The 13400-nt window shown below is 40.1% G+C and overlaps 1 protein-coding gene across 2 annotated transcripts in view; it reads left to right on the top strand.

Moving 5' to 3' along the window:
- Positions 1–258: 258 nt before the first annotated feature.
- The window catches only part of Lyst (lysosomal trafficking regulator), a 153167-nt gene continuing 140025 nt past the window's right edge, over positions 259–13400 (top strand). Inside the window, exon 1 of one of the 2 annotated variants that reach the window (XM_041630875.1) lies at positions 259–387. The gene's annotated coding sequence lies outside the window, so the exon portion shown is untranslated. The remainder of the gene's footprint in view (positions 388–13400) is intronic. The other variant, XM_041630874.1, reaches the window with a different exon arrangement.

Genomic DNA, 13400 nt, shown 5'->3' with positions numbered 1-13400 from the left:
GGAGATCTTAAGCGTCCACCTCATAGGCTCACTCTGCAGAGCTTAACACTGCCGGGGAGGAGGGGAGGCTCTCAGCCCGGCCGCCCAGGCCCCGCCCTGCCGTCCTCGGCCCGCCTCCTCTGTCTCATTGGCTGAGATGCTCCACGCACCACGCTGGCGACCCCGGCGTGCCCTCCCGGAGGGGCGGGGCTCTAGGTGGTCGAGGCGGGGCCCGTGCGCAGGCGCAGAGGAGCGGGTCTGTGTCCAGGCGGGGGAGGAAGGGGTGGTGTTCCCGGTTTCCCGGGTTACCTGAGGGGGCGGGGGTGAGAGCTCGCGCTGGCCGGGCAGCTGTGGCGAATCGGGATTCTCTTGCACCGGTGAGAGTGCGCGGCGGACCACAGAGCTGAGGTACAGGCGGCCGCGGGCTCCTTCGAGGGTCGGAGGGTCTCGACCTCAGCAGGGCCTGGCGGGAAGGTGGCGGGCTGTCCGGGCGGGGTCGCGCCGCTCTGAGGGAGCTGAGGGAACCGGAGCGCCCGGAGCTCTGCCGGGCTGGGGCTCGCCTGCACTGGCAGCTCTGCACGGTTCTTGGCTGAGGCGGTCCCGGGCCCCGCGGGTGGTGGCGGCGGGCACGGACCCCATACTAACTTTATTCGGCCGGTCGTCGCGGCGGACCGGTGCCCTCAGGGGGCGCTTCACCCCGGGGAACGCTTGTTCGGGACCGCCGCTCCTCTCAGCCCGCCGGGTCCTGCTCAGCAGGTGACAGCGGGAGCTGCCAGGTTCAGGGCGTCCCACTTCGGGCCGCGGGCCCATCTGTCATCCCCGCCCTGGTGCATCTGAGTCCCTGCTGTTCCTTCCCTGCCCGTGACACCTGCTGCGGGACTCCGCGTACCACCCTCCGTGTGGTTCGCGCTCGTCTCCGGAGCGGTGGCTGAGATGCTAATGGAAGGGGCATGACCTAGGGAGACCCTGTCGCCACCGTTCGAAGGCCAAGGGCTCGTGATGGAGGGCTGAAGCCCAGGGAGTCAAGAAAAGCGTCCTTATCCAATCCGCAGAGGGATAAACAAAAAGGCAAAACATTCTCGATGCTCAGCCAGTGACAGCCCTTGCTTGGTAGTTGATGGGGTGAGGAAAAAAAAAAAATTTAAGGGTGTTGTCTCATGTTGAATACACATTTGTGTTGAGTTCTGGCCAGTGTTTCCTTAAGGATCGAATTCATTTTACCTTTACCCGAGGGCTTGTTTAACAGATTGATAGGGCACACTGAATTGAGGTTTTCTTCATGAAGGTTGTTGGTTGGTCTGCTATTTAACTTCCACACCTAGAAACCCTATTCTACTAAAAATGTTGACTCTTAGCTTCTACTAATGTAGTTAATTAGTAGGTGAGATCTGTTTTTAAAGAGCTTTGCAAGTAATTTTCTGCTGATTGCTCTTTGCTGTCATCCACATGAATACATATAGAGGGGAAAATGATTTCTGGAACTTATTTTACATTAAGATAACTTTGTAGACTGTAAATTACGTATATAACATAAAATAAAGATAAAATAAAGTATAAAATAAAGATCTGTTAAGCCTGTTATGGGCCAGGCACTTTTATAAACTGATAAGTGGAACATACATCCTACTGGAAGAACGTCAGCTCATAAATGAGTAGAAGATGCCCTGTCAGATGATGTTAAGGACTGTAGAGAAAAAACAGGGAAGAGAGAAGACAGGGAGCCAGAAATGGGTTGCAATTTGATTAGCGGTAGTTAGGAAAGGCCTGTTAGAGAAGATGAAATTTGGTCAGCCGGAAGGAAGGATCCATGTTCCTTTTGAGGGGAAGAATGTGTAATGAGAAAGCCACTTGCATAAAGCCCTGAGGCAATAGTGTGGAGATGGAGTGAGAGCTGGCGGCTAGTTTGGCCATGTTGGAGCCAGCTAAGTTCAAGTTGTAGAGTACTGACATATTAGAAGGATAAGAGATCAGGTTGTGAAAGATCCTATAAGCCTTTGTAGGGAGAAGAATCCTCTTTTTGAGTGTAAAATGATATAATTAAAGTTGATCTTTCAAAGGGACCATCACTATAGCTAGTTGGAAAATACACCTCCAATGGGGGAAGGGGCTAGCAGGAACAGAAGCTGCGATACCTTGTCTGGGGATATTGGCATAATGCTGTTCAGAAATGACATAGGAATTGGTGGCTGTGGTGGGAGGTTATTGATTTTTGAATAACTCATGTGTAGGATGTAGAGGGCAGTAACAATTTTGTCTTTAGCAAGAATGATAGAATAGGGAGATACTGAGAATTTTATGAGATGAATAGGCTTGGTTGGGAGGTTAGGTTTTAGGCAATAAAATTAAACATCCATGTAGCTCAAATCTAATTGGTCTTAATAATTAAAAACCTGGAGTCAGATATTAGGGGATGAAAGCCAAAAGATCAGGGAAGCAGAGCAGCCAGTTCTTACCTCTACAATATCCTCAGATAAAGTGGCAAGATCCTGTTTCCATGAATCCTCTGACTGAATGCTGAGCTCCTGTCTCCTGTCCGTCCAGACATATCACTTCCCATCTCCACCTCCATAGTGCTGGAGTTAAAGGTGTGAGCCACCACTGCTTGTCTCTGTTTCCCCTTTAGACTGATTCAATCTTGTGTAGCCCAGGATGGCCTTGAACTCACAGAGTTCCTGAGTGTTGGAATTAAAGGTGTATGCCACCACTGCCAGGCCTCTATGGCTAACAAGTGTGGCTATCTCCACACTGTGATCTTCATGAAAGCTTTATTTGTTAAAGTACAAACAAAATACCACCACACATCCAAGTGAAGATTATTCATAGTAGACATTAGTGAATTTGCATTGCAAAAATGTTTTATGTTGCCTTGACTATTCCAGGAGCTTAAAAATTTTGCCCATAAATGGATAATTTTTATTTCATGCTCACTTACTTTTTTTTCTTCCGGTGTTGGGAATCAAACCCATTACCTTGATCCTGCTAGGAAAATACACTCAATGAACCCTTCCTTTGGTTTCATATTCATTTTCTATTTAGTTCTTTTGAACCAACCTCATCATTCATGTTCCCAAATGTAGCTTTGGTTTTATTTGCTTGGATTCAGTCCATTGTGTTTGTTAATTTTCGTTGTAGAGAAAGCCATGTAATACAGAACTCCAGAGTATTTTTTTTTTTTTTTTTGATTTTCGAGACAGGGTTTCTCCATAGCTTTTTTGGTTCCTGTCCTGGGACTAGCTCTTGTAGACCAGGCTGGCCTCGAACTCACAGAGATTCGCCTGCCTCTGCCTCCCGAGTGCTGGGATTAAAGGTGTGCACCACCACCGCCCGGCCAGAGTATCTTTTATAGCCTGTTGCTATATTTAACTTGAACACCTTCATCTCCTGTCTCTTTTTTTTCTGAATTATCTTTAGATGTCCGTTAAAAAGAATTTAAGCCCCAGAAATGTTATCAAATGTGGCTTCTCTTGGCCGTTTGTAAAATTACAGTGTAAAAGACCTGAATTTTTAAATGCTTTCCTAATAAGTCAGTAACAAAGAGATTATCTTAATTCTTTTGTTTCATTACAGATGACTTGAAATAGATGGACCATCACATTATAAATGGAGACTTTTTTTTTAAACATCAGAGTATAAAGTATTAGACCATTATACTTTGATCTGTAAAACTTGATGAAGTATCTCTGTAGTCCCAGCTACTTGGGAGGCTGAAACAAGAGGATCACATGTTTAAGACCAGCCTGGACAGCTTAGTAGCTTAGTGAGGCTCTGTCTCAAAAATGGGAAAATGAGGTTGAGGCTGTGGCATGGTGGCAGAGTGCTTGTCTGGCATGCACAGGGCCCTGGGTTTAATCTCCAGTGTTGTGAAAGAGAACAACAACAACAAAAAGCTTGAATCAGAAAATACGTGACTCTCAGTCCTGAGCTCTACACTTTATACTGAAGAACCAGAATATAGTTAATATTTTATAATGAATTTTTAACATATCTATACTGAAAATACAATAAACGCTGTCGATTAGTGAGTAATCATAAACTGCTTTTGGAGTCAGTGAGGCAACTATATCCTCACTGGTTCTACTCATTTTTTTTTTGTTTGCTTGCTTGGTTTGCTACTCATCAGTGCCCTAGTGCCTTTTAATTCCCTTGCTTGGCTTTGCTTTATAGTAATTGAGAGAGTTCTGATACATTTGGAAATTTTGAATGTTTACTAAGACCAAGTGCTGGAAAAAATAGAATAAGGAAAAAAAGTACCTAATAACATGAAATAGTAATGCTTAGAACCAAGCATTCTAATTAGTCAAAAAAAGAAATAAAATAATTCCCAAAGGGCTAGTTATTGTTCCATTAAAATTTTAGTCTTTGAAACCGAAATCCATATAGTGGATGGGAAAAAGAGAACTACCTGTTTTAAATAAATGGAAACATTAGATGAGGAGTAGAGTTATGCACACACATAGGCATGTTTATAAAACTGTTTCTACCAATCTTTGAAAAGTAAAGAGCTGTTTTTTATATCGTATTACTACTTAGCAATTAAGGAATATGCTATAGATCATACAACATAACTATGCTACATCTAGAAAGCCAGACACGTGCACATGAGCACACAGGCATGCACGCACATTCACAATATGACCAACAAAAAACCACTATGTACTTTGTAGTTCTATCTAGAAAGTGTGCTCCGTCTTATCTGTAGTGGCAGAAAGTGTATCAGTGGTGGATTGGGTATTGATAAGGAAAGGGGAGGAGACAAAGAAGGGAGGGATAACAAAGGTGTCCTAGGAAACTGCAGGGAGCAATAGACAGGTTCACTATTTGATTACGAACGTGGTTTCATGGGTGTACACATAGGTTGAAACTGAACAAATTATATAATTTAAAGATGTACAGTGTGTTATATGCCATGCCAGTTGCACCTTTATAAGTGTAAAGCCCAAGCTTTAAAAGACAGAGGAATCTGAAATACATTTTACCAAATGAAAGAAGCCAGTCTGAAAAAGTTGTGTACTTAATTTTTCCAAGTATGAGAAATTTCTGGAAAAAAGCAAAGCAAAACTCGGAGAGAGAAGATCAGAAGTTGTCTTCACTCCTTAGGAAACAGTCGTCATAATTGCATTCATTATATGGAGTAGCAGAGCTATTAAATACATTGAGTCTGGGTGAGTGTGAAATTCAAACAATGGTAAGAACAGTTTCCTCTTTTTATCAAAATAATGTGGCCTCTTTGAAAGGGCAGCAAAACATATTTATCAGTTCATAAAATGCATTCATTGTTGTAACTTCTGGTTATTCACCCATTGAAGTGGGAAATGCAGCATGGCCAGAGCAAGGAAGTTGTACTGGTGTAACTTGTAGGGCAGCTATGTGTGTCAGTAAGATACCTCATTACCCTGCTTTCTTTATTTGCTTTTTGGACTTCATTGCATTTTGACTGTGTGTGTGTGTGTGTGTGTGTGTGTGTGTGTGTGTGTGTACGTGTGCGTAGACCAAAGAACTTCCTTCAAGTGAGATCTGTGTGGTTATTTTAAAACAGGTCTCTGAATGGTCTGGAACTAGCTGATTAGGCCAGGCCATTTGGCCAGTGGGTCCCAGGGATCCATTTGACTCCTTCTCTCTGCACTGGGATTACATGTATGTACCACCACACACAACTTTTTATTTATTTTTTTTCCACATTGGTTTCTGAAGATCAGGCCGAGGTCCTTATACTTTCAAAGAAAACGTTTTGCCGACTAAGCTATCTCCACAGTTTGGCCTGATGTTTTAAATGGGAGTATGTGTGTGTGGTAGGGGTTGGACCCAGGGTCTTACATATGTCAAGCAAGGGCTCCAACACTGAGCTGTATCCTCAGCTTTGTCTTGGAATTTATTCTTTTGTTTGTTTGCTTTTGTTGTTTTGTTTTTTGAGACAGGGTTTCTCTGTGTAACCATGGCTGTCCTGGAACTCTGTAGACCTGACTTGCCTGGAACTTAGAGATCCACCTGCCTCTGCTTCCGTTGTGCTGGACCTGTTTAACTTGGAATTTCCTAAAGATTAAAATTCTTTGTTGTTTTCTGAATTTCCTCTTAATAGTGCTTCCAAGCACAATAATACTGATACTTTTTCTTGCATTTTTTCCCTTTTATCTTTATTTAAATGTTTTGGGGACGATTTCTAAAGTCATTTGTTTCAAGTTACTGGCATAATCTTCTCTACTTCTTATATTTTTCATTATTTATGTTTGTCTGAGAGAAAGCGTGTTTGTGTGTAGTCATGGAGGTCAGATGACAACTTTCAGGAGTCTTTTCTCTCTTTCCACCGTGTAGGTCTGGGGAGTGAGCTCAAACTGTCAGTTTTGGTAGGAAGCTCTTTTACCTACTGAACCATATCACTGGTTTATTTATTTATTTTTGTAATATTTGATTTATTTTTATGTATGTGAACCTGAGTCAATGCAAGTGCAACACATATGTGATTGTTCCCACCATATCAGAATAGAGTGTTAGAGACCCTGGAGCTTGAGTTAAAAGCGGTTGTGAGCCTCCTGATATGGGTGCTCGGAACTGAAACTGTCTCTTCTGCAAGAGCAACAAGTGCTCTTAACTGCTAAGCCATCTTTCCAGTCCTACTCATTATTTTTTTAAAAAATTGAATACTAGCAATGTTGTCATACACACATTAATGAAACATTTGAAATATGTAATTTTAATTGTAAATGGATCTTCGTGCTTGCTGCATTTTCTCAATGGTGTACTGTCATGAAAATTCACAGTCTAAAGAAACATTTAGATATTTTCTAGTTTTTATTTATTTTTCTGAATATAAGAATAGTAGTGAACAGGCTGGGCATAGTGTCACACATGTATACTGGGGACTCGGGAGCCTAGGTCAGGAGGGTGCTAAGTGTTGAAGTGACCTCGGCTGTATAGCCAGACCGTTTCAAAACAAACTGAAAAACCAACAGTTGAAAAGTGTGTGCATGTGTGGATGTGTTCATAAAGGTTTGAGGAGAAATGAGCTCAAAGTATCTTTTATTTTTAGTCTGACATTCATTCACCTATACTGTCAACATCCTAAACATTTTAGTGTTTAATGTAATTCTATAGCCAAAATATGTATGGGTATCATAGGAGCCTGTAGCAATTGACTTCCAGTATGTAATTTATGTATAAGTTTTTACTATTTTTTTATGTGTCTGTGTCTACATCATCATCATTATTCTGAGAAGGTGTCTCACTAGCCCTGACTAGCCTATAATTCATGAGGCATATCTCATGTTTTAGCCTTGTAAGTACTAGGACTACACATGTGTGCCAAGCTTACCTATTTTTCAACATAGTGTAGAAACTAATTGTGATGATATACAATGTGTTGGGATTAAAAAAAAGAGTGTAGGTTAGATTTGAAAAACCTTTTCTCAGAAAATGTTTGTTTCAGTTCTTCTAACTCCTGTGCTCACCTCCTGGAACTAGCCTTCATGGATGGTTAAAGAGCAGTTGATTCAGCAGCTACGTCTTGATTTGACTCTGCTCTTACCTTTCTTAGCTTGAAATATAACAGGAAATACATTTTTTTATAATTTCTGCACCAAGTAAATTCTTCTTTCTTTAAAAGAGTAGCTAATTGTATTGCCTGTGTACACATTATAGACGAATAAGAGGAAACTAGTGCTGTCTAAACTTGCAAGGTATAGTCTAGGTTGTTTCCAGCTTCATCATGGCCATTCTGTGTAGCCTCCCAAGAGCTGACATTATAGGCTTGAGACTCCAACCTGGCTTGCAAGGTGTCTTTAAAGTTTGTGAATGTGTATGTTTAATATTTATAGACCTTATTTTGTGGAATCTTTTGCATGTATCAGAAGAATATGTAAAGCATGATATTGCTATAGAAATTATTTTTATTATTTTCATTTCACATTAAGTTCAGGCTTCAAATTATTTTATTGTTTCTTCAACAAGTATGAAGATCTATATGCCTATAATAAAGGTTTAAGAACTTCTTTAAAAGCCTGTATAGTTTTTAAATTATAATATTTAACATAACACAAATGATATAGAAGGATTATCCTACAGCATATACCAACTTTTATTCCAAAAGTTTTTAAAATATAGTCAATTTTGCTAAGGCTTTTGGAGTTTGTGTAGCACCTTTTTTGGTACTTGACAGTTTGCTATGAAAATTTCTTGGTTATTTTGCCTGCATGTATATCTGTGTACGACATACAGGCAGTGCTCAAAGAAGCCAGAAGGTGTCAGATTCCCTGGAACTGGAGTTAACAGATGGTTATAAACTACCATGTGGATGCTAGGATTTGAACCCAGGTCCTTTGGAAGAGCAACCAGTATTCTTAACCACTGTCATGTCTCTCCATTCCCTTGGTGACCCTTCTTAAGGAAATGTAATTTAGTTTATAAAGAAAGAATAATACAATTATGTGATACAGTATGATGAATTATAATATAAAGGCATATAGAAAAGAAATTAATAATGATTTCCATGGTGAGAACAACATGATAAAACAGTGAAGCAGAATATAGGAGGTGTATGTACCTTTGGGGAGGAATTGTGGAGGAGGTGGTACTGTGTGCTGGGTGTATAGAGAGATTGGAATGACTAAATGGTGGAGGATATTGCATACTCAGATCTAACAAAGGTACTGGAGGACTTATTCCCCATGAATTAGAATGCCATTTGCAGTTTCAAGGACTCTAGTGACATTTTTTCTTTTTCTTTATTTTAATTCCTTTTTTTTTTCAATTGTAAAGATTTAGTTTGGATGGAAAACAGACCAGAGGCAGGTTGTTAGAGAGGAGATGAGAACCCAGAGGTGCTTAGAAATTAGACTAGAGAAGAAGGGGCCAGATTCAGTGATGATGATAATAGCTAATAATTACTCATCTTCAGATTGTCAGGTACTTGTGTTCTGCATGAATCTTCTCATTTAATTTTAATATCCCTACCTCACAAATAATTCTTCCTAAAAACTTACCCACATAAGAAACAAGGGATCTCCTGGGAAGAAACATGAGCCAACTCCAAATAAAGGCTGTGTTCATTCATCCCCCAAACCTTTACTGTAAGAAGGGCTCAGGAAGAGGAACTCAAGTGCCCAGAATCTCAGAGCTAGTGAATAGTAGATCAGTAGTGCATCAACAAACAAGAAGAGAGTTGCCAAGACTTGGATGAAGCACTATTTTGGTTCCTCTTCTGAGTGACTGTCTACAAACTGGAATAAGAAGGAGGAAGATGATGGTTTGTTGAGGGTAGTCAGTAGACTGCAGAAAGATTAGTGAGTCTGACTCTGTCTCTGACACTTTGAAGCTCTGTGATCTTGGACAGCTGCCTAACCTTACTGTGCTTCTGAAGGTGTAAGTCACAAACAATCCCATAGCAGTTTGGAATTATGATTAAAAAGGTGGTATTTATTTAAAGGGGAAAAAACTTACAAATCACCATCGTTGCCGGAAGTGGAGCAGGAAGTAAGAGGGAGCGAGGAGGGAAGACACCGCTTTTTTAAAGAGAGAGACCACGCCCCAATGGGCTGGTATCTCAGTGGCTATTGGCTGGAGGAGTGGAAGGACCTCCCGCAACACCTCCCCCTTTTGTTTAAGTAAGAGAGTTATAAACCTACTACGAAATTATATATAATAAGTACCAATATCCTATTCTAACTAGCTTAGGTCTTATATAATAAATAGCTTGGCCAAGTCATGAGAGGAAAGTAACTACATTTATATAGTCTTCAACCCCATCGAAGATCTGAGAAGGGAAATGTTACCTGGGTAATTAGGAAGTTCAGTAAAACAACTTCCAAAACATGCAACAAATCACAGAGACAACTAGCTACCTGGAGAGATAGCATCCTCCCAGGTCGGTTACTTGTTTGTGTAAAAGAAGAACAAGAAAACATAAGGGAAGTGTATCCCTCTTTCCTTTGGCATCAGATAATGATGTGATGCTTCTTGACCTTTGCCCATAGCTTGGCCCTTTATCTGTGCTGTAACATAATCATTATTTATTTTCTCTGACTTTTTCTCTTTATTCATTCCTTCTCTTGCTGCTATGGTGGTTTTTCACTTGTAGATACATTGGTATGCCAATAAATTGGCTCTTTCAGGGGAAAGAAAACAAGCAAGACTCTTGATACAGGCCGGTGAGATGGCTTTACCTGGAAATTCTAGTGACTTTGTGTGCAATCTGCAGAACCCATGTAAATGTAGAAGGAAAGAACTAACTTCACAAAGTTGTCCTCTAACTTCCATACACACCTGCTATTATTTATGCACATATACATTGATTAAACAAAAATTTAGAAACCTTGAATAGCATTTGTCCTTTTTCATGATGTAGATACTCTTTCTATGGTTGAATTTCTTGGGAGAAGGGCCAGGCAGAGCCAGTCAGAGATATCTAGTTGTACCACCAGCCTGTTTCTTTCTTAGAACTAAAAATATGACTGTGTTCTCAACAGATCTAAAACAAAAGTGAAAACTAAATGTTTTTTAAAAATATAACAAAAACCTTTCTTGACCTGTGGCTTCTCTCTGTTGCATCCTTTTTTATTTTTGTTGCTAGTCTTGATTTCTCAAAAGACTAATATATATTTAGACTATTTCCTTATTCAGCCATGTTTTAGAAACTGTGGGTAGAATTGGCATGCTTGTTTTAAGAAGTTCTGGGATTGAAATGCTTGACATAGTGAATTTAATTGTAGTTACCATAGAAAAGTTCATCACTGGCCTAATGGACAGAGTTGTGGCTCACCTGCCAGGGGACCAGTGTGTTTTTCAGCACACATACCTTAGCTCTTCTGCTGTATGACACCCAGGTGGCAACACCAACAGCTCAGCCAGCCATTTAGAGAGTTGTTCTGACTCTCCTTCTTTCTTCCCAATGCAATCTATCATCAGAATTCTGCTTGTTAAAATTATACTCTTCTACTTACCTAGGAAAAAAGGTCCCACCTTTTACTTGAAATATTACAGCAGTATCCATATTGGTTTACATGGTGCTAGATTTTTTTCCCCTGAAATATTACTTCTACCATGCTACAAGAATGATCTATCTACTCAACATTAGCTGTGCTACTCTAGCTGGACTTTCTGTCACCTGTGTCATGGCTGTCAGGCCTATTCATCAGAATTTTCTAGGAAGTTTTTTAAGCATGTTGATGTTGGGCCTTCCTCAGTTTAGTCTTTGAAGGTTAAAACATGGCAATTCTGTAGATGATTCTGAGACCCACTAGCCAATAGATTAAATTCTTGGTATAATGTACAAATTCTCTCCCCCATCTGGTTTCCACCTACAATTCCATCATCATTTTTCCTCTATCTTACATTACAATTATGATACCAAACTTAGTATAATGTATTCAGTGACTTAACTTGAACTGCTCTTTCTGTCTGTAATATTTTTCTTTCCTCATTTTATCATTTGTCCGTCTTCTACTTAAAGATCCTTTAGCCTAAAGATTGCCTCTCTCAGGAACTTCCTGGACTCAAATTTGAGTCAGGTGTCCTTAGCAGTATTCAGGGTCCTCTGTTCTGGCTCTCCTTTATCACTGTATTGTGAGCTTATTGAGTAGAGACCAAGATTTGTGTGTGTGTGTGTTGTATTCCTTTTTTTTACATGTTTTTAAAAAGTATTTTTATTTATTTGTAAATTTTAGTGATGTGCATCCCATGGCACATGCATACAGGCTGGAGCACAACTTGTGGAGTTAGTTTCTTCCTTGTACCTCTTGAGTTCCTGAAATTGAACTTAGGTCATCAGGCTCGATGACAAGCACCTTTATCTACTGAGCCATTTTGCTGACCCAGTTGATATTCTTAATTCAGTACCAACTAGATATTCTGTAATTATAAACAGGAAGAACATGGAACTAGGCTGATGTGTTAAATTAGTTCTTGTCTCTGACAAATACTTGAGAGAAACAATTTAAAAGGAGAAAAGATTTATTTGGGTTGTAGTTTCAGAGGTTTTAGTTGATGGCTAACTTGTCTCATTGCTTTGTTTCTGAGGCAAGGCAGAAAACCATGGTGGGCAGGACCATATTAAATAAAGTCTACTTACTTCATGGTAACTAGGAAGCAGAGGTATCAGGAAGGGGTCAGAACCAAGATACTCCCTTCAGGGGCATATTCCCAGCAATCCACTTCCTCCAGCTAGCTTTGCTGTTCAGTTTTACTACCTCCTGAGAGTCTGTTGAATCTTGGATCTATCAGTGGATTAAACCATTGATTGAGTCAGAGCCCTCCAGATCCAGTTGTCTCTGGAAAAATCGTCAGATATGTTTATGCTGAGAGGTGTGTTTTACTGGCCATGTCCCAATCCAATCAAATTGACAAGATTAACCACCATAGCTGGGATACAGCAAACTAAGGTATGGAGCAGCAGAGACTGGAGACATGACTCAGCAGGTAGAAACATTTGCCACAGGAGCCTGATGATCTGACTTCCATCCCTAGAACCCTTGTAAAGGTGGAAGGAAAACTGACTTTACAAAATTATCCTCTGATTTCTACATGTGTGCCATGGCATGTGTTTGAATGAGAATGACCTCCATAGGCTCATATTTGAATACTTGGTTCTTGATTGGTAATACTGTTTAGAAAGGGCTGTGGCCTTCATAGAGGAGATGTGTCACCTGGGGTGGACTTTGAGTTTTCAAAAACCCACACTGTTACCAGTTAGCGCTCTCTCTGCCTCCTGCTTGTGGATCAGATGTAAGCTGTTAGCTATTGCTCCAGGGCCATGTCTGCCTGCCTGCTGCTGTACTTTCTGTCATGATGGTCACGGGCTCACTCTCTGAAGTCATAAATTCCAATAAACTTTTCTGTAAGTTGCCTTGGTCATGTTATCTCTTCACAGCAATAAAAAAAGTAACTAAGACATACTGTTTACATGCAATAATAAATAAAACTGAAATTAAAAATATGAAGTTTGTAAGGTGTAAAGAGATAAGGTGGTAATAAATAGATAAATAAGGTACCATGGATATAAATTCTGGAAACAAAAGATCATACAGTAGTCATAGAGCTTTTATGGAACAACTGGAAATATGTAAAGGAAAAAAGATAGGGAAATAAATTAGGTAAATGGACTGGCTTTAAAATAGCATGTGCAGAAGGAGGAAGAAAGATATGAAACCAAATAATATACACATACAGACACAAAAGAGAAATACATCCCAATAGAATAAAGAACTGAGATTTTGAAACAGGTTAATCTGACCTTTTTACTTTGTAAAAAAGAGAATGAAAATTACAAATACATGTTGATATTCCGTTATGCCAGCAGCATTTGTTGAAGATGCTTTCTTTTTTCTATTGTATAATTTTAGCTTCTTTGTCGAAAAATAGGTGTTCATAGGTGTGTGGATTAATATCCATGTCTTCAATTCAATTCCATTGGTCAATCTCTCTGTTTTATGCTAATA

This window comes from Microtus oregoni, unplaced genomic scaffold (genome assembly GCF_018167655.1).
Source record: "Microtus oregoni isolate MIOR12 unplaced genomic scaffold, Mior012 000035F_ref0000213, whole genome shotgun sequence".
In the NCBI taxonomy this organism is placed as follows: domain Eukaryota; kingdom Metazoa; phylum Chordata; class Mammalia; order Rodentia; family Cricetidae; genus Microtus; species Microtus oregoni.
The sequence above is the reverse complement of the archived record's forward strand: the minus strand, read 5'-3'. Positions and strand labels throughout refer to the sequence as shown.